Source organism: Hemiscyllium ocellatum, unplaced genomic scaffold, assembly GCF_020745735.1.
Source record: "Hemiscyllium ocellatum isolate sHemOce1 unplaced genomic scaffold, sHemOce1.pat.X.cur. scaffold_2417_pat_ctg1, whole genome shotgun sequence".
In the NCBI taxonomy this organism is placed as follows: Eukaryota; Metazoa; Chordata; class Chondrichthyes; order Orectolobiformes; family Hemiscylliidae; genus Hemiscyllium; species Hemiscyllium ocellatum.
Window position 1 is genome coordinate 1 of NW_026868086.1, and position 19,071 is coordinate 19,071.

At 48.9% G+C, this 19,071-nt stretch overlaps 15 non-coding genes across 15 annotated transcripts; all 15 read left to right on the forward strand.

The window, feature by feature from the left end:
• The first annotated feature begins 3,628 nt into the window (after positions 1-3,628).
• Positions 3,629-3,700, forward strand: trnac-gca (transfer RNA cysteine (anticodon GCA)). Its single transcript has one exon. It is a non-coding gene; the product is annotated as a tRNA-Cys (tRNA).
• Positions 3,701-5,779: 2,079 nt separating this feature from the next.
• On the forward strand, positions 5,780-5,851 carry trnac-gca (transfer RNA cysteine (anticodon GCA)). The gene has a single exon. It is a non-coding gene; the product is annotated as a tRNA-Cys (tRNA).
• A 462-nt stretch (positions 5,852-6,313) lies between these two features.
• trnac-gca (transfer RNA cysteine (anticodon GCA)) lies at positions 6,314-6,385 on the forward strand. Its single transcript has one exon. It is a non-coding gene; the product is annotated as a tRNA-Cys (tRNA).
• Positions 6,386-7,383: 998 nt separating this feature from the next.
• Positions 7,384-7,455, forward strand: trnac-gca (transfer RNA cysteine (anticodon GCA)). Its single transcript has one exon. It is a non-coding gene; the product is annotated as a tRNA-Cys (tRNA).
• Positions 7,456-7,919: 464 nt separating this feature from the next.
• trnac-gca (transfer RNA cysteine (anticodon GCA)) lies at positions 7,920-7,991 on the forward strand. Its single transcript has one exon. It is a non-coding gene; the product is annotated as a tRNA-Cys (tRNA).
• A 1,013-nt stretch (positions 7,992-9,004) lies between these two features.
• On the forward strand, positions 9,005-9,076 carry trnac-gca (transfer RNA cysteine (anticodon GCA)). The gene has a single exon. It is a non-coding gene; the product is annotated as a tRNA-Cys (tRNA).
• Positions 9,077-9,540: 464 nt separating this feature from the next.
• Positions 9,541-9,612, forward strand: trnac-gca (transfer RNA cysteine (anticodon GCA)). The gene has a single exon. It is a non-coding gene; the product is annotated as a tRNA-Cys (tRNA).
• Positions 9,613-10,076: 464 nt separating this feature from the next.
• trnac-gca (transfer RNA cysteine (anticodon GCA)) lies at positions 10,077-10,148 on the forward strand. Its single transcript has one exon. It is a non-coding gene; the product is annotated as a tRNA-Cys (tRNA).
• A 463-nt stretch (positions 10,149-10,611) lies between these two features.
• trnac-gca (transfer RNA cysteine (anticodon GCA)) lies at positions 10,612-10,683 on the forward strand. Its single transcript has one exon. It is a non-coding gene; the product is annotated as a tRNA-Cys (tRNA).
• A 998-nt stretch (positions 10,684-11,681) lies between these two features.
• Positions 11,682-11,753, forward strand: trnac-gca (transfer RNA cysteine (anticodon GCA)). The gene has a single exon. It is a non-coding gene; the product is annotated as a tRNA-Cys (tRNA).
• A 464-nt stretch (positions 11,754-12,217) lies between these two features.
• Positions 12,218-12,289, forward strand: trnac-gca (transfer RNA cysteine (anticodon GCA)). Its single transcript has one exon. It is a non-coding gene; the product is annotated as a tRNA-Cys (tRNA).
• A 2,611-nt stretch (positions 12,290-14,900) lies between these two features.
• trnac-gca (transfer RNA cysteine (anticodon GCA)) lies at positions 14,901-14,972 on the forward strand. Its single transcript has one exon. It is a non-coding gene; the product is annotated as a tRNA-Cys (tRNA).
• A 471-nt stretch (positions 14,973-15,443) lies between these two features.
• trnac-gca (transfer RNA cysteine (anticodon GCA)) lies at positions 15,444-15,515 on the forward strand. The gene has a single exon. It is a non-coding gene; the product is annotated as a tRNA-Cys (tRNA).
• Positions 15,516-16,513: 998 nt separating this feature from the next.
• On the forward strand, positions 16,514-16,585 carry trnac-gca (transfer RNA cysteine (anticodon GCA)). Its single transcript has one exon. It is a non-coding gene; the product is annotated as a tRNA-Cys (tRNA).
• A 1,000-nt stretch (positions 16,586-17,585) lies between these two features.
• Positions 17,586-17,657, forward strand: trnac-gca (transfer RNA cysteine (anticodon GCA)). Its single transcript has one exon. It is a non-coding gene; the product is annotated as a tRNA-Cys (tRNA).
• Positions 17,658-19,071: the final 1,414 nt, after the last annotated feature.

Below are 19,071 nucleotides of genomic sequence, written 5' to 3' on the forward strand. Positions count from 1 at the left end.
CTTGGAAGGGGTGTTTTCTTCCCGCATTCAACGACCACGGCAAAGTTCCTTCTGTGATGAACAGCTGAAGGACACGAAGATCCGTGTTGCCTCGTGAGATGTTGCAATGTTGCAATGTAGCACTGCAGTGCGAAACGAGAGCTTGAAAGCCTTGCATGTGCATTCGTTCAGAGCTGATGTCAGTTCGGAGGGCATTTGCGCAATAACTTACGTCCAATTAAACTCTGCCACTCAGCCATTTCCATTGCCGATGCAAATGCTATTGAAGTCAGACAGTCATTTTGGAAATAGGTTTCACATACAAAACATCTCTGCTGCACGTAAACTGTTGAAAGGCGCAGACAAGAGAGGTGTTTTAGACAATTGTCACTGTAGTATGTGGAAAGTGTGAACATGCAGTGCGTTGGGCCTGGGGGGGGTGTAGCCAAGTGGTAGAGCATTTGACTGCAGATCAAGAGGTCCCAGTTCAAATCTGGGTGCCCCCTTTACACGTGAGCAGTGCAGAGGATCTGCCGTTTACCCCTCTGCACAGGAACACCTTGGAAGGGGTGTTTTCTTCCCGCATTCAACGACCACGGCAAAGTTCCTTCTGTGATGAACAGCTGAAGGACACGAAGATCCGTGTTGCCTCGTGAGATGTTGCAATGTAGCACTGCAGTGCCGAAACGAGAGCTTGAAAGCCTTGCATGTGCATTCGTTCAGAGCTGATGTCAGTTCGGAGGGCATTTGCGCAATAACTTACGTCCATTTAAACTCTGCCACTCAGCCATTTCCATTGCCGATGCAAATGCTATTGAAGTCAGACAGTCATTTTGGAAATAGGTTTCACATACAAAACATCTCTGCTGCACGTAAACTGTTGAAAGGCGCAGACAAGAGAGGTGTTTTAGACAATTGTCACTGTAGTATGTGGAAAGTGTGAACATGCAGTGCGTGGGCCATGGGGGGGTGTAGCTCAGTGGGTAGAGCATTTGACTGCAGATCAAGAGGTCCCAGTTCAAATCTGGGTGCCCCTTTACACGAGCAGTGCATCGAGGATCTGCCGTTCACCCCTCTGCACCGGGAACTCCTGGGAAGGGGTGTTTTTCTTCCCGCATTCAACGACCACGGCAAAGTTCCTTCTGTGATGAACAGCTGAAGGACACGAAGATCCGTGTTGCCTCGTGAGATGTTGCAATGTAGCACTGCAGTGCCGAAACCAGAGCTTGAAAGCCTTGCATGTGCATTCGTTCAGAGCTGATGTCAGTTCGGAGGGCATTTGCGCAATAACTTACGTCCATTTAAACTCTGCCACTCAGCCATTTCCATTGCCGATGCAAATGCTATTGAAGTCAGACAGTCATTTTGGAAATAGTTTCACATACAAAACATCTCTGCTGCACGTAAACTGTTGAAAGGCGCAGACAAGAGAGGTGTTTTAGACAATTGTCACTGTAGTATGTGGAAAGTGTGAACATGCAGTGCGTTGGGCGCATGGGGGGGTGTAGCTCAGTGGTAGAGCATTTGACTGCAGATCAAGAGGTCCCAGTTCAAATCTGGGTCCCCTTTACACGTGAGCAGTGCATCGAGGATCTGCCGTTCACCCCTCTGCACCGGGAACTCTTGGAAGGGGTGTTTTCTTCCCGCATTCAACGACCACGGCAAAGTTCCTTCTGTGATGAAACAGCTGAAGGACACGAAGATCCGTGTTGCCTCGTGAGATGTTGGATGTTGCAATGTAGCACTGCAGTGCCGAAACGAGAGCTTGAAAGCCTTGCATGTGCATTCGTTCAGAGCTGATGTCAGTTCGGAGGGCATTTGCGCAATAACTTACGTCCAATTAAACTCTGCCACTCAGCCATTTCCATTGCCGATGCAAATGCTATTGAAGTCAGACAGTCATTTTGGAAATAGGTTTCACATACAAAACATCTCTGCTGCACGTAAACTGTTGAAAGGCGCAGACAAGAGAGGTGTTTTAGACAATTGTCACTGTAGTATGTGGAAAGTGTGAACATGCAGTGCGTTGGGCACATGGGGGGGTGTAGCTCGTGGTAGAGCATTTGACTGCAGATCAAGAGGTCCCCAGTTCAAATCTGGGTGCCCCCTTTACACGTGAGCAGTGCATCGAGGATCTGCCGTTCTCACCCCTCTGCACCGGGAACTTCTTGGAAGGGGGTGTTTTCTTCCCGCATTCAACGACCACGGCAAAGTTCCTTCTGTGATGAACAGCTGAAGGACACGAAGATCCGTGTTGCCTCGTGAGAGATGTTGCAATGTAGCACTGCAGTGCCGAAACGAGAGCTTGAAAGCCTTGCATGTGCATTCGTTCAGAGCTGATGTCAGTTCGGAGGGCATTTGCGCAATAACTTACGTCCAATTAAACTCTGCCACTCAGCCATTTCCATTGCCGATGCAAATGCTATTGAAGTCAGACAGTCATTTTGGAAATAGGTTTCACATACAAAACATCTCTGCTGCACGTAAACTGTTGAAAGGCGCAGACAAGAGAGGTGTTTTAGACAATTGTCACTGTAGTATGTGGAAAGTGTGAACATGCAGTGCGTTGGGCACATGGGGGGGTTGTAGCTCAGTGGTAGAGCATTTGACTGCAGATCAAGAGGTCCCCAGTTCAAATCTGGGTGCCCCCCTTTACACGTGAGCAGTGCATCGAGGATCTGCCGTTCACCCCTCTGCACCGGGAACACCTTGGAAGGGGTGTTTTCTTCCCGCATTCAACGACCACGGCAAAGTTCCTTCTGTGATGAACAGCTGAAGGACACGAAGATCCGTGTTGCCTCGTGAGATGTTGCAATGTAGCACTGCAGTGCCGAAACGAGAGCTTGAAAGCCTTGCATGTGCATTCGTTCAGAGCTGATGTCAGTTCGGAGGGCATTTGCGCAATAACTTACGTCCATTTAAACTCTGCCACTCAGCCATTTCCATTGCCGATGCAAATGCTATTGAAGTCAGACAGTCATTTTGGAAATAGGTTTCACATACAAAACATCTCTGCTGCACGTAAACTGTTGAAACGCGCAGACAAGAGAGGTGTTTTAGACAATTGTCACTGTAGTATGTGGAAAGTGTGAACATGCAGTGCTTTGGGCACCTGGGGGGGTGTAGCTCAGTGGTAGAGCATTTGACTGCAGATCAAGAGGTCCCCAGTTCAAATCTGGGTGCCCCTTTACACGTGAGCAGTGCATCGAGGATCTGCCGTTTACCCTCTGCACAGGGAACACCTTGGAAGGGGTGTTTCTTCCCGCATTCAACGACCACGGCAAAGTTCCTTCTGTGATGAACAGCTGAAGGACACGAAGATCCGTGTTGCCTCGTGAGATGTTGCAATGTAGCACTGCAGTGCCGAAACGAGAGCTTGAAAGCCTTGCATGTGCATTCGTTCAGAGCTGATGTCAGTTCGGAGGGCATTTGCGCAATAACTTACGTCCATTTAAACTCTGCCACTCAGCCATTTCCATTGCCGATGCAAATGCTATTGAAGTCAGACAGTCATTTTGGAAATAGGTTTCACATACAAAACATCTCTGCTGCACGTAAACTGTTGAAAGGCGCAGACAAGAGAGGTGTTTTAGACAATTGTCACTGTAGTATGTGGAAAGTGTGAACATGCAGTGCGTTGGGCCCATGGGGGGGTGTAGCTCAGTGGTAGAGCATTTGACTGCAGATCAAGAGGTCCCCAGTTCAAATCTGGGTGCCCCCTTTACACGTGAGCAGTGCATCGAGGATCTGCCGTTTACCCCTCTGCACCGGGAACACCTTGGAAGGGGTGTTTTCTTCCCGCATTCAACGACCACGGCAAAGTTCCTTCTGTGATGAACAGCTGAAGGACACGAAGATCCGTGTTGCCTCGTGAGATGTTGCATGTTGCAATGTAGCACTGCAGTGCCGAAACGAGAGCTTGAAAGCCTTGCATGTGCATTCGTTCAGAGCTGATGTCAGTTCGGAGGGCATTTGCGCAATAACTTACGTCCATTAAACTCTGCCACTCAGCCATTTCCATTGCCGATGCAAATGCTATTGAAGTCAGACAGTCATTTTGGAAATAGGTTTCACATACAAAACATCTCTGCTGCACGTAAACTGTTGAAAGGCGCAGACAAGAGAGGTGTTTTAGACAATTGTCACTGTAGTATGTGGAAAGTGTGAACATGCAGTGCGTTGGGCCCATGGGGGGTGTAGCTCAGTGGTAGAGCATTTGACTGCAGATCAAGAGGTCCCCAGTTTCAAATCTGGGTGCCCCCTTTACACGTGAGCAGTGCATCGAGGATCTGCCGTTACCCCTCTGCACAGGGAACTCCTTGGAAGGGGTGTTTTCTTCCCGCATTCAACGACCACGGCAAAGTTCCTTCTGTGATGAACAGCTGAAGGACACGAAGATCCGTGTTGCGTCGTGAGATGTTGCAATGGAGCACTGCAGTGCCGAAACCGAGAGCTTGAAAGCCTTGCATGTGCATTCGTTCAGAGCTGATGTCAGTTCGGAGGGCATTTGCGCAATAACTTACGTCCATTTAAACTCTGCCACTCAGCCATTTCCATTGCCGATGCAAATGCTATTGAAGTCAGACAGTCATTTTGGAAATAGGTTTCACATACAAAACATCTCTGCTGCACGTAAACTGTTGAAAGGCGCAGACAAGAGAGGTGTTTTAGACAATTGTCACTGTAGTATGTGGAAAGTGTGAACATGCCGTGCCTTGGGCACTGGGGGGTGTTGCTCAGTGGTAGAGCATTTGACTGCAGATCAAGAGGTCCCAGTTCAAATCTGGGTGCCCCCTTTACACGTGAGCAGTGCATCGAGGATCTGCCGTTTACCCCTCTGCACCGGGAACTCCTTGGAAGGTGTGTTTTCTTCCCGCATTCAACGACCACGGCAAAGTTCCTTCTGTGATGAACAGCTGAAGGACACGAAGATCCGTGTTGCCTCGTGAGATGTTGCAATGTAGCACTGCAGTGCCGAAACGAGAGCTTGAAAGCCTTGCATGTGCATTCGTTCAGAGCTGATGTCAGTTCGGAGGGCATTTGCGCAATAACTTACGTCCATTTAAACTCTGCCACTCAGCCATTTCCATTGCCGATGCAAATGCTATTGAAGTCAGACAGTCATTTTGGAAATAGGTTTCACATACAAAACATCTCTGCTGCACGTAAACTGTTGAAAGGCGCAGACAAGAGAGGTGTTTTAGACAATTGTCACTGTAGTATGTGGAAAGTGTGAACATGCAGTGCGTTGGGCACCTGGGGGGTGTAGCTCAGTGGTAGAGCATTTGACTGCAGATCAAGAGGTCCCAGTTCAAATCTGGGTGCCCCCTTTACACGTGAGCAGTGCATCGAGGATCTGCCGTTCACCCCTCTGCACCGGGAACACCTTGGAAGGGGTGTTTTCTTCCCGCATTCAACGACCACGGCAAAGTTCCTTCTGTGATGAACAGCTGAAGGACACGAAGATCCGTGTTGCCTCGTGAGATGTTGCGATGTTGCAATGTAGCACTGCAGTGCCGAAACGAGAGCTTGAAAGCCTTGCATGTGCATTCGTTCAGAGCTGATGTCAGTTCGGAGGGCATTTGCGCAATAACTTACGTCCATTAAACTCTGCCACTCAGCCATTTCCATTGCCGATGCAAATGCTATTGAAGTCAGACAGTCATTTTGGAAATAGGTTTCACATACAAAACATCTCTGCTGCACGTAAACTGTTGAAAGGCGCAGACAAGAGAGGTGTTTTAGACAATTGTCACTGTAGTATGTGGAAAGTGTAAACATGCAGTGCGTTGGGCACATGGGGGGTGTAGCTCAGTGGTAGAGCATTTGACTGCAGATCAAGAGGTCCCCAGTTCAAATCTGGGTGCCCCCTTTACACGTGAGCAGTGCATCGAGGATCTGCCGTTTACCCCTCTGCACCGGGAACTCCTTGGAAGGGGTGTTTTCTTCCCGCATTCAACGACCACGGCAAAGTTCCTTCTGTGATGAACAGCTGAAGGACACGAAGATCCGTGTTGCCTCGTGAGATGTTGCAATGTAGCACTGCAGTGCCGAAACGAGAGCTTGAAAGCCTTGCATGTGCATTCGTTCAGAGCTGATGTCAGTTCGGAGGGCATTTGCGCAATAACTTACGTCCATTAAACTCTGCCACTCAGCCATTTCCATTGCCGATGCAAATGCTATTGAAGTCAGACAGTCATTTTGGAAATAGGTTTCACATACAAAACATCTCTGCTGCACGTAAACTGTTGAAAGGCGCAGACAAGAGAGGTGTTTTAGACAATTGTCACTGTAGTATGTGGAAAGTGTGAACATGCAGTGCGTTGGGCACCTGGGGGGTGTAGCTCAGTGGTAGAGCATTTGACTGCAGATCAAGAGGTCCCCAGTTCAAATCTGGGTGCCCCCTTTACACGTGAGCAGTGCATCGAGGATCTGCCGTTCGCCCCTCTGCACCGGGAACTCCTTGGAAGGGGTGTTTTCTTCCCGCATTCAACGACCACGGCAAAGTTCCTTCTGTGATGAACAGCTGAAGGACACGAAGATCCGTGTTGCCTCGTGAGATGTTGCAATGTAGCACTGCAGTGCCGAAACGAGAGCTTGAAAGCCTTGCATGTGCATTCGTTCAGAGCTGATGTCAGTTCGGAGGGCATTTGCGCAATAACTTACGTCCAATTAAACTCTGCCACTCAGCCATTTCCATTGCCGATGCAAATGCTATTGAAGTCAGACAGTCATTTTGGAAATAGGTTTCACATACAAAACATCTCTGCTGCACGTAAACTGTTGAAAGGCGCAGACAAGAGAGGTGTTTTAGACAATTGTCACTGTAGTATGTGGAAAGTGTGAACATGCCGTGCCTTGGGCACCTGGGGGTGTAGCTCAGTGGTAGAGCATTTGACTGCAGATCAAGAGGTCCCCAGTTCAAATCTGGGTGCCCCCCTTTACACGTGAGCAGTGCATCGAGGATCTGCCGTTCACCCCTCTGCACCGGGAACTCCTTGGAAGGGGTGTTTTCTTCCCGCATTCAACGACCACGGCAAAGTTCCTTCTGTGATGAACAGCTGAAGGACACGAAGATCTGTGTTGCCTCGTGAGATGTTGCAATGTAGCACTGCAGTGCCGAAACGAGAGCTTGAAAGCCTTGCATGTGCATTCGTTCAGAGCTGATGTCAGTTCGGAGGGCATTTGCGCAATAACTTACGTCCATTTAAACTCTGCCACTCAGCCATTTCCATTGCCGATGCAAATGCTATTGAAGTCAGACAGTCATTTTGGAAATAGGTTTCACATACAAAACATCTCTGCTGCACGTAAACTGTTGAAAGGCGCAGACAAGAGAGGTGTTTTAGACAATTGTCACTGTAGTATGTGGAAAGTGTGAACATGCAGTGCGTTGGGCACCTGGGGGGTGTAGCTCAGTGGTAGAGCATTTGACTGCAGATCAAGAGGTCCCCAGTTCAAATCTGGGTGCCCCCTTTACACGTGAGCAGTGCATCGAGGATCTGCCGTTCACCCCTCTGCACCGGGAACACCTTGGAAGGGGTGTTTTCTTCCCGCATTCAACGACCACGGCAAAGTTCCTTCTGTGATGAACAGCTGAAGGACACGAAGATCCGTGTTGCCTCGTGAGATGTTGCAATGTAGCACTGCAGTGCCGAAACGAGAGCTTGAAAGCCTTGCATGTGCATTCGTTCAGAGCTGATGTCAGTTCGGAGGGCATTTGCGCAATAACTTACGTCCAATTAAACTCTGCCACTCAGCCATTTCCATTGCCGATGCAAATGCTATTGAAGTCAGACAGTCATTTTGGAAATAGGTTTCACATACAAAACATCTCTGCTGCACGTAAACTGTTGAAAGGCGCAGACAAGAGAGGTGTTTTAGACAATTGTCACTGTAGTATGTGGAAAGTGTAAACATGCAGTGCGTTGGGCACATGGGGGGGTGTAGCTCAGTGGTAGAGCATTTGACTGCAGATCAAGAGGTCCCCAGTTCAAATCTGGGTGCCCCCTTTACACGTGAGCAGTGCATCGAGGATCTGCCGTTTACCCTCTGCACAGGGAACACCTTGGAAGGGGTGTTTTCTTCCCGCATTCAACGACCACGGCAAAGTTCCTTCTGTGATGAACAGCTGAAGGACACGAAGATCCGTGTTGCCTCGTGAGATGTTGCATGTTGCAATGTAGCACTGCAGTGCCGAAACGAGAGCTTGAAAGCCTTGCATGTGCATTCGTTCAGAGCTGATGTCAGTTCGGAGGGCATTTGCGCAATAACTTACGTCCAATTAAACTCTGCCACTCAGCCATTTCCATTGCCGATGCAAATGCTATTGAAGTCAGACAGTCATTTTGGAAATAGGTTTCACATACAAAACATCTCTGCTGCACGTAAACTGTTGAAAGGCGCAGACAAGAGAGGTGTTTTAGACAATTGTCACTGTAGTATGTGGAAAGTGTGAACATGCAGTGCGTTGGGCACATGGGGGGGTGTAGCTCAGTGGTAGAGCATTTGACTGCAGATCAAGAGGTCCCCAGTTTAAATCTGGGTGCCCCCTTTACACGTGAGCAGTGCATCGAGGATCTGCCGTTCACCCCTCTGCACCGGGAACTCCTTGGAAGGGGTGTTTTCTTCCCGCATTCAACGACCACGGCAAAGTTCCTTCTGTGATGAACAGCTGAAGGACACGAAGATCCGTGTTGCCTCGTGAGATGTTGCGATGTTGCAATGTAGCACTGCAGTGCCGAAACGAGAGCTTGAAAGCCTTGCATGTGCATTCGTTCAGAGCTGATGTCAGTTCGGAGGGCATTTGCGCAATAACTTACGTCCAATTAAACTCTGCCACTCAGCCATTTCCATTGCCGATGCAAATGCTATTGAAGTCAGACAGTCATTTTGGAAATAGGTTTCACATACAAAACATCTCTGCTGCACGTAAACTGTTGAAAGGCGCAGACAAGAGAGGTGTTTTAGACAATTGTCACTGTAGTATGTGGAAAGTGTGAACATGCAGTGCGTTGGGCGCCTGGGGGGTGTAGCTCAGTGGTAGAGCATTTGACTGCAGATCAAGAGGTCCCCAGTTCAAATCTGGGTGCCCCCTTTACACGTGAGCAGTGCATCGAGGATCTGCCGTTCGCCCCTCTGCACCGGGAACTCCTTGGAAGGGGTGTTTTCTTCCCGCATTCAACGACCACGGCAAAGTTCCTTCTGTGATGAACAGCTGAAGGACACGAAGATCCGTGTTGCCTCGTGAGATGTTGCAATGTAGCACTGCAGTGCCGAAACGAGAGCTTGAAAGCCTTGCATGTGCATTCGTTCAGAGCTGATGTCAGTTCGGAGGGCATTTGCGCAATAACTTACGTCCAATTAAACTCTGCCACTCAGCCATTTCCATTGCCGATGCAAATGCTATTGAAGTCAGACAGTCATTTTGGAAATAGGTTTCACATACAAAACATCTCTGCTGCACGTAAACTGTTGAAAGGCGCAGACAAGAGAGGTGTTTTAGACAATTGTCACTGTAGTATGTGGAAAGTGTGAACATGCAGTGCGTTGGGCACATGGGGGGGTGTAGCTCAGTGGTAGAGCATTTGACTGCAGATCAAGAGGTCCCCAGTTCAAATCTGGGTGCCCCCTTTACACGTGAGCAGTGCATCGAGGATCTGCCGTTCGCCCCTCTGCACCGGGAACACCTTGGAAGGGGTGTTTTCTTCCCGCATTCAACGACCACGGCAAAGTTCCTTCTGTGATGAACAGCTGAAGGACACGAAGATCCGTGTTGCCTCGTGAGATGTTGCAATGTAGCACTGCAGTGCCGAAACGAGAGCTTGAAAGCCTTGCATGTGCATTCGTTCAGAGCTGATGTCAGTTCGGAGGGCATTTGCGCAATAACTTACGTCCGATTAAACTCTGCCACTCAGCCATTTCCATTGCCGATGCAAATGCTATTGAAGTCAGACAGTCATTTTGGAAATAGGTTTCACATACAAAACATCTCTGCTGCACGTAAACTGTTGAAAGGCGCAGACAAGAGAGGTGTTTTAGACAATTGTCACTGTAGTATGTGGAAAGTGTGAACATGCAGTGCGTTGGGCACATGGGGGGGTGTAGCTCAGTGGTAGAGCATTTGACTGCAGATCAAGAGGTCCCCAGTTCAAATCTGGGTGCCCCCTTTACACGTGAGCAGTGCATCGAGGATCTGCCGTTTACCCCTCTGCACCGGGAACACCTTGGAAGGGGTGTTTTCTTCCCGCATTCAACGACCACGGCAAAGTTCCTTCTGTGATGAACAGCTGAAGGACACGAAGATCCGTGTTGCCTCGTGAGATGTTGCAATGTAGCACTGCAGTGCCGAAACGAGAGCTTGAAAGCCTTGCATGTGCATTCGTTCAGAGCTGATGTCAGTTCGGAGGGCATTTGCGCAATAATTTACATCCATTTAAACTCTGCCACTCAGCCATTTCCATTGCCGATGCAAATGCTATTGAAGTCAGACAGTCATTTTGGAAATAGGTTTCACATACAAAACATCTCTGCTGCACGTAAACTGTTGAAAGGCGCAGACAAGAGAGGTGTTTTAGACAATTGTCACTGTAGTATGTGGAAAGTGTGAACATGCAGTGCGTTGGGCACATGGGGGGTGTAGCTCAGTGGTAGAGCATTTGACTGCAGATCAAGAGGTCCCCAGTTCAAATCTGGGTGCCCCCTTTGCACGTGAGCAGTGCATCGAGGATCTGCCGTTTACTTCTCTGCACAGGGAACACCTGGGAAGGGGTGTTTTCTTCCCGCATTCAACGACCACGGCAAAGTTCCTTCTGTGATGAACAGCTGAAGGACACGAAGATCCGTGTTGCCTCGTGAGATGTTGCAATGTAGCACGGCAGTGCCGAAACCAGAGCTTGAAAGCCTTGCATGTGCATTCGTTCAGAGCTGATGTCAGTTCGGAGGGCATTTGCGCAATAACTTACGTCCATTTAAACTCTGCCACTCAGCCATTTCCATTGCCGATGCAAATGCTATTCAAGTCAGACAGTCATTTTGGAAATAGGTTTCACATACAAAACATCTCTGCTGCACGTAAACTGTTGAAAGGCGCAGACAAGAGAGGTGTTTTAGACATTTGTCACTGTAGTATGTGGAAAGTGTGAACATGCAGTGCGTTGGGCACATGGGGGGTGTAGCTCAGTGGTAGAGCATTTGACTGCAGATCAAGAGGTCCCCAGTTCAAATCTGGGTTCCCCCTTTGCCCATGAGCAGTGCATCGAGGATCTGCCGTTCACCCCTCTGCACCGGGAACTCTGTGGAAGGGGTGTTTTCTTCCCGCATTCAACGACCACGGCAAAGTTCCTTCTGTGATGAACAGCTGAAGGACACGAAGATCCGTGTTGCCTCGTGAGATGTTGCAATGTAGCACTGCAGTGCCGAAACGAGAGCTTGAAAGCCTTGCATGTGCATTCGTTCAGAGCTGATGTCAGTTCGGAGGGCATTTGCGCAATAACTTAGGTCCAATTAAACTCTGCCACTCAGCCATTTCCATTGCCGATGCAAATGCTATTGAAGTCAGACAGTCATTTTGGAAATAGGTTTCACATACAAAACATCTCTGCTGCACGTAAACTGTTGAAAGGCGCAGACAAGAGAGGTGTTTTAGACAATTGTCACTGTAGTATGTGGAAAGTGTGAACATGCAGTGCGTTGGGCGCCTGGGGGGTGTAGCTCAGTGGTAGAGCATTTGACTGCAGATCAAGAGGTCCCCAGTTCAAATCTGGGTGCCCCCTTTGCCCGTGAGCAGTGCATCGAGGATTTGCCGTTTACCCCTCTGCACCGGGAACTCTGTGGAAGGGGTGTTTTCTTCCCGCATTCAACGACCACGGCAAAGTTCCTTCTGTGATGAACAGCTGAAGGACACGAAGATCCGTGTTGCCTCGTGAGATGTTGCAATGTAGCACTGCAGTGCCGAAACGAGAGCTTGAAAGCCTTGCATGTGCATTCGTTCAGAGCTGATGTCAGTTCGTAGGGCATTTGCGCAATAACTTACGTCCAATTAAACTCTGCCACTCAGCCATTTCCATTGCCGATGCAAATGCTATTGAAGTCAGACAGTCATTTTGGAAATAGGTTTCACATACAAAACATCTCTGCTGCACGTAAACTGTTGAAAGGCGCAGACAAGAGAGGTGTTTTAGACAATTGTCACTGTAGTATGTGGAAAGTGTGAACATGCAGTGCGTTGGGCACATGGGGGGGTGTAGCTCAGTGGTAGAGCATTTGACTGCAGATCAAGAGGTCCCCAGTTCAAATCTGGGTGCCCCCTTTACACGTGAGCAGTGCATCGAGGATCTGCCGTTACCCCTCTGCACAGGGAACACCTTGGAAGGGGTGTTTTCTTCCCGCATTCAACGACCACGGCAAAGTTCCTTCTGTGATGAACAGCTGAAGGACACGAAGATCCGTGTTGCCTCGTGAGATGTTGCGATGTTGCAATGTAGCACTGCAGTGCCGAAACGAGAGCTTGAAAGCCTTGCATGTGCTTTCGTTCAGAGCTGATGTCAGTTCGGAGGGCATTTGCGCAATAACTTACGTCCAATTAAACTCTGCCACTCAGCCATTTCCATTGCCGATGCAAATGCTATTGAAGTCAGACAGTCATTTTGGAAATAGGTTTCACATACAAAACATCTCTGCTGCACGTAAACTGTTGAAAGGCGCAGACAAGAGAGGTGTTTTAGACAATTGTCACTGTAGTATGTGGAAAGTGTGAACATGCAGTGCGTTGGGCACATGGGGGGGTGTAGCTCAGTGGTAGAGCATTTGACTGCAGATCAAGAGGTCCTTAATTCAAATCTGGGTGCCCCCTTTACACGTGAGCAGTGCATCGAGGATCTGCCGTTTACCCCTCTGCACAGGGAACACCTTGGAAGGGGTGTTTTCTTCCCGCATTCAACGACCACGGCAAAGTTCCTTCTGTGATGAACAGCTGAAGGACACGAAGATCCGTGTTGCCTCGTGAGATGTTGCGATGTAGCACTGCAGTGCCGAAACGAGAGCTTGAAAGCCTTGCATGTGCATTCGTTCAGAGCTGATGTCAGTTCGTAGGGCATTTGCGCAATAACTTACGTCCAATTAAACTCTGCCACTCAGCCATTTCCATTGCCGATGCAAATGCTATTCAAGTCAGACAGTCATTTTGGAAATAGGTTTCACATACAAAACATCTCTGCTGCACGTAAACTGTTGAAAGGCGCAGACAAGAGAGGTGTTTTAGACAATTGTCACTGTAGTATGTGGAAAGTGTGAACATGCAGTGCGTTGGGCACATGGGGGGTGTAGCTCAGTGGTGGAGCATTTGACTGCAGATCAAGAGGTCCCCAGTTCAAATCTGGGTGCCCCCTTTACACGTGAGCAGTGCATCGAGGATCTGCCGTTTACCCCTCTGCACAGGGAACACCTGGGAAGGGGTGTTTTCTTCCCGCATTCAACGACCCCGGCAAAGTTCCTTCTGTGATGAACAGCTGAAGGACACGAAGATCCGTGTTGCCTCGTGAGATGTTGCAATGTAGCACGGCAGTGCCGAAACCAGAGCTTGAAAGCCTAGCATGTGCATTTGTTCAGAGCTGATGTCAGTTCGGCGGGCATTTGCGCAATAACTTACGTCCATTTAAACTCTGCCACTCAGCCATTTCCATTGCCGATGCAAATGCTATTGAAGTCAGACAGTCATATTGGAAATAGGTTTCACATACAAAACATCTCTGCTGCACGTAAACTGTTGAAAGGCGCAGACAAGAGAGGTGTTTAAGACAATTGTCACTGTAGTATGTGCAAAGTGTGAACATGCAGTGCGTTGGGCCCATGGGGGGGTGTAGCTCAGTGGTAGAGCATTTGACTGCAAATCAAGAAGTCCCCAGTTCAAATCTGGGTGCCCCTTTACACGTGAGCAGTGCACCGAGGATCTGCCGTTCACCCCTCTGCACCGGGAACTCCTTGGAAGGGGTGTTTTCTTCCCGCATTCAACGACCACGGCAAAGTTCCTTCTGTGATGAACAGCTGAAGGACACGAAGATCCGTGTTGCCTCGTGAGATGTTGCAATGTAGCACTGCAGTGCCGAAACGAGAGCTTGAAAGCCTTGCATGTGCATTCGTTCAGAGCTGATGTCAGTTCGGAGGGCATTTGCGCAATAACTTACGTCCATTTAAACTCTGCCACTCAGCCATTTCCATTGCCGATGCAAATGCTATTGAAGTCAGACAGTCATTTTGGAAATAGGTTTCACATACAAAACATCTCTGCTGCACGTAAACTGTTGAAAGGCGCAGACAAGAGAGGTGTTTTAGACAATTGTCACTGTAGTATGTGCAAAGTGTGAACATGCAGTGCGTTGGGCCCTTGGCGGGGTGTAGCTCAGTGGTAGAGCATTTGACTGCAGATCAAGAGGTCCCCAGTTCAAATCTGGGTGCCCCTTTACACGTGAGCAGTGCATCGAGGATCTGCCGTTCACCCCTCTGCAACGGGAACTCCTTGGAAGGGGTGTTTTCTTCCCGCATTCAACGACCACGGCAAAGTTCCTTCTGTGATGAACAGCTGAAGGACACGAAAATCCGTGTTGCCTCGTGAGATGTTGCAATGTAGCACTGCAGTGCCGAAACGAGAGCTTGAAAGCCTTGCATGTGCATTCGTTCCGAGCTGATGTCAGTTCGGAGCGCATTTGCACAATAACTTACGTCCATTTAAACTCTGCCACTCAGCCATTTCCATTGCCGATGCAAATGCTATTGAAGTCAGACAGTCATTTTGGAAATAGGTTTCACATACAAAACATCTCTGCTGCACGTAAACTGTTGGAACGCGCAGACAAGAGAGGTGTTTTAGACAATTGTCACTGTAGTATGTGGAAAGTGTGAACATGCAGTGCGTTGGGCACCTGGGGGGTGTAGCTCAGTGGTAGAGCATTTGACTGCAGATCAAGAGGTCCCCAGTTCAAATCTGGGTGCCCCCTTTACACGTGAGCAGTGCATCGAGGATCTGCCGTTCGCCCCTCTGCACCGGGAACTCCTTGGAAGGGGTGTTTTCTTCCCGCATTCAACGACCACGGCAAAGTTCCTTCTGTGATGAACAGCTGAAGGACACGAAGATCCGTGTTGCCTCGTGAGATGTTGCGATGTTGCAATGTAGCACTGCAGTGCCGAAACGAGAGCTTGAAAGCCTTGCATGTGCATTCGTTCAGAGCTGATGTCAGTTCGGAGGGCATTTGCTCAATAACTTAGGTCCAATTAAACTCTGCCACTCAGCCATTTCCATTGCCGATGCAAATGCTATTGAAGTCAGACAGTCATTTTGGAAATAGGTTTCACATACAAAACATCTCTGCTGCACGTAAACTGTTGAAAGGCGCAGACAAGAGAGGTGTTTTAGACATTTGTCACTGTAGTATGTGGAAAGTGTGAACATGCAGTGCGTTGGGCCCATGGGGGGTGTAGCTCAGTGGTAGAGCATTTGACTGCAGATCAAGAGGTCCCCAGTTCAAATCTGGGTGCCCCCTTTACACGTGAGCAGTGCATCGAGGATCTGCCGTTTACCCCTCTGCACAGGGAACACCTGGAAGGGGTGTTTTCTTCCCGCATTCAACGACCACGGCAAAGTTCCTTCTGTGATGAACAGCTGAAGGACTCGAAGATCCGTGTTGCGTCGTGAGATGTTGCAATGGAGCACGGCAGTGCCGAAACCAGAGCTTGAAAGCCTTGCATGTGCATTCGTTCAGAGCTGATGTCAGTTCGGAGGGCATTTGCGCAATAACTTACGTCCATTTAAACTCTGCCACTCAGCCATTTCCATTGCCGATGCAAATGCTATTGAAGTCAGACAGTCATTTTGGAAATAGGTTTCACATACAAAACATCTCTGCTGCACGTAAACTGTTGAAAGGCGCAGACAAGAGAGGTGTTTTAGACAATTGTCACTGTAGTATGTGGAAAGTGTGAACATGCAGTGCGTTGGGCCCTTGGCGGGGTGTAGCTCAGTGGTAGAGCATTTGACTGCAGATCAAGAGGTCCCCAGTTCAAATCTGGGTGCCCCCTTTACACGTGAGCAGTGCATCGAGGATCTGCCGTTCACCCCTCTGCACCGGGAACTCCTTGGAAGGGGTGTTTTCTTCCCGCATTCAACGACCACGGCAAAGTTCCTTCTGTGATGAACAGCTGAAGGACACGAAGATCCGTGTTGCCTCGTGAGATGTTGCAATGTAGCACTGCAGTGCCGAAACGAGAGCTTGAAAGCCTTGCATGTGCATTCGTTCAGATCTGATGTCAGTTCGGAGCGCATTTGCGCAATAACTTACGTCCATTTAAACTCTGCCACTCAGCCATTTCCATTGCCGATGCAAATGCTATTGAAGTCAGACAGTCATTTTGGAAATAGGTTTCACATACAAAACATCTCTGCTGCACGTAAACTGTTGGAACGCGCAGACAAGAGAGGTGTTTTCGACAATTGTCACTGTAGTATGTGGAAAGTGTGAACATGCAGTGCGTTGGGCACCTGGGGGGTGTAGCTCAGTGGTAGAGCATTTGACTGCAGATCAAGAGGTCCCCAGTTCAAATCTGGGTGCCCCCTTTACACGTGAGCAGTGCATCGAGGATCTGCCGTTCACCCCTCTGCACCGGGAACACCTTGGAAGGGGTGTTTTCTTCCCGCATTCAACGACCACGGCAAAGTTCCTTCTGTGATGAACAGCTGAAGGACACGAAGATCCGTGTTGCCTCGTGAGATGTTGCAATGTAGCACTGCAGTGCCGAAACGAGAGCTTGAAAGCCTTGCATGTGCATTCGTTCAGAGCTGATGTCAGTTCGTAGGGCATTTGCGCAATAACTTACGTCCATTTAAACTCTGCCACTCAGCCATTTCCATTGCCGATGCAAATGCTATTGAAGTCAGACAGTCATTTTGGAAATAGGTTTCACATACAAAACATCTCTGCTGCACGTAAACTGTTGAAAGGCGCAGACAAGAGAGGTGTTTTAGACAATTGTCACTGTAGTATGTGGAAAGTGTGAACATGCAGTGCGTTGGGCACATGGGGGGGGTGTAGCCAAGTGGTAGAGCATTTGACTGCAGATCAAGAGGTCCTCAGTTCAAATCTGGGTGCCACCTTTACACGTGAGCAGTGCATCGAGGATCTGCCGTTTACCCCTCTGCACAGGGAACACCTTGGAAGGGGTGTTTTCTTCCCGCATTCAACGACCACGGCAAAGTTCCTTCTGTGATGAACAGCTGAAGGACACGAAGATCCGTGTTGCGTCGTGAGATGTTGCAATGTAGCACTGCAGTGCCGAAACGAGAGCTTGAAAGCCTTGCATGTGCATTCGTTCAGAGCTGATGTCAGTTCGGAGGGCATTTGCGCAATAACTTACGTCCATTAAACTCTGCCACTCAGCCATTTCCACTGCCGATGCAAATGCTATTGAAGTCAGACAGTCATTTTGGAAATAGGTTTCACATACAAAACATCTCTGCTGCACGTAAACTGTTGAAAGGCGCAGACAAGAGAGGTGTTTTAGACAATTGTCACTGTAGTATGTGGAAAGTGTGAACATGCAGTGCATTGGGCACATGGGGGGGTGTAGCTCAGTGGTAGAGCATTTGACTGCAGATCAAGAGGTCCCCAGTTCAAATCTGGGTGCCCCCTTTGCACGTGAGCAGTGCATCGAGGATCTGCCGTTTACTTCTCTGCACAGGGAACACCTGGGAAGGGGTGTTTTCTTCCCGCATTCAACGACCACGGCAAAGTTCCTTCTGTGATGAACAGCTGAAGGACACGAAGATCCGTGTTGCCTCGTGAGATGTTGCAATGTAGCACGGCAGTGCCGAAACCAGAGCTTGAAAGCCTTGCATGTGCATTCGTTCAGAGCTGATGTCAGTTCGGAGGGCATTTGCGCAATAACTTACGTCCATTTAAACTCTGCCACTCAGCCATTTCCATTGCCGATGCAAATGCTATTCAAGTCAGACAGTCATTTTGGAAATAGGTTTCACATACAAAACATCTCTGCTGCACGTAAACTGTTGAAAGGCGCAGACAAGAGAGGTGTTTTAGACAATTGTCACTGTAGTATGTGGAAAGTGTGAACATGCAGTGCGTTGGGCACCTGGGGGGTGTAGCTCTGTGGTAGAGCATTTGACTGCAGATCAAGAGGTCCCCAGTTCAAATCTGGGTGCCCCCTTTACACGTGAGCAGTGCATCGAGGATCTGCCGTTCACCCCTCTGCACCGGGAACACCTTGGAAGGGGTGTTTTCTTCCCGCATTCAACGACCACGGCAAAGTTCCTTCTGTGATGAACAGCTGAAGGACACGAAGATCCGTGTTGCGTCGTGAGATGTTGCAATGTAGCACTGCAGTGCCGAAACGAGAGCTTGAAAGCCTTGCATGTGCATTCGTTCAGAGCTGATGTCAGTTCGGAGCGCATTTGCGCAATAACTTACGTCCATTTAAACTCTGCCACTCAGCCATTTCCATTGCCGATGCAAATGCTATTGAAGTCAGACAGTCATTTTGGAAATAGGTTTCACATACAAAACATCTCTGCTGCACGTAAACTGTTGGAACGCGCAGACAAGAGAGGTGTTTTCGACAATTGTCACTGTAGTATGTGGAAAGTGTGAACATGCCGTGCCTTGGGCACATGGGGGGGGTGTAGCCAAGTGGTAGAGCATTTGACTGCAGATCAAGAGGTCCTCAGTTCAAATCTGGGTGCCCCCTTTACACGTGAGCAGTGCATCGAGGATCTGCCGTTTACCCCTCTGCACAGGGAACACCGTGGAAGGGGTGTTTTCTTCCCGCATTCAACGACCACGGCAAAGTTCCTTCTGTGATGAACAGCTGAAGGACACGAAGATCCGTGTTGCGTCATGAGATGTTGCAATGTAGCACTGCAGTGCCGAAACGAGAGCTTGAAAGCCTTGCACGTGCATTCGTTTAGAGCTGATGTCAGTTCGGAGGGCATTTGCGCAATAACTTACATCCATTTAAACTCTGCCACTCAGCCATTTCCATTGCCGATGCAAATGCTATTGAAGTCAGACAGTCATTTTGGAAATAGGT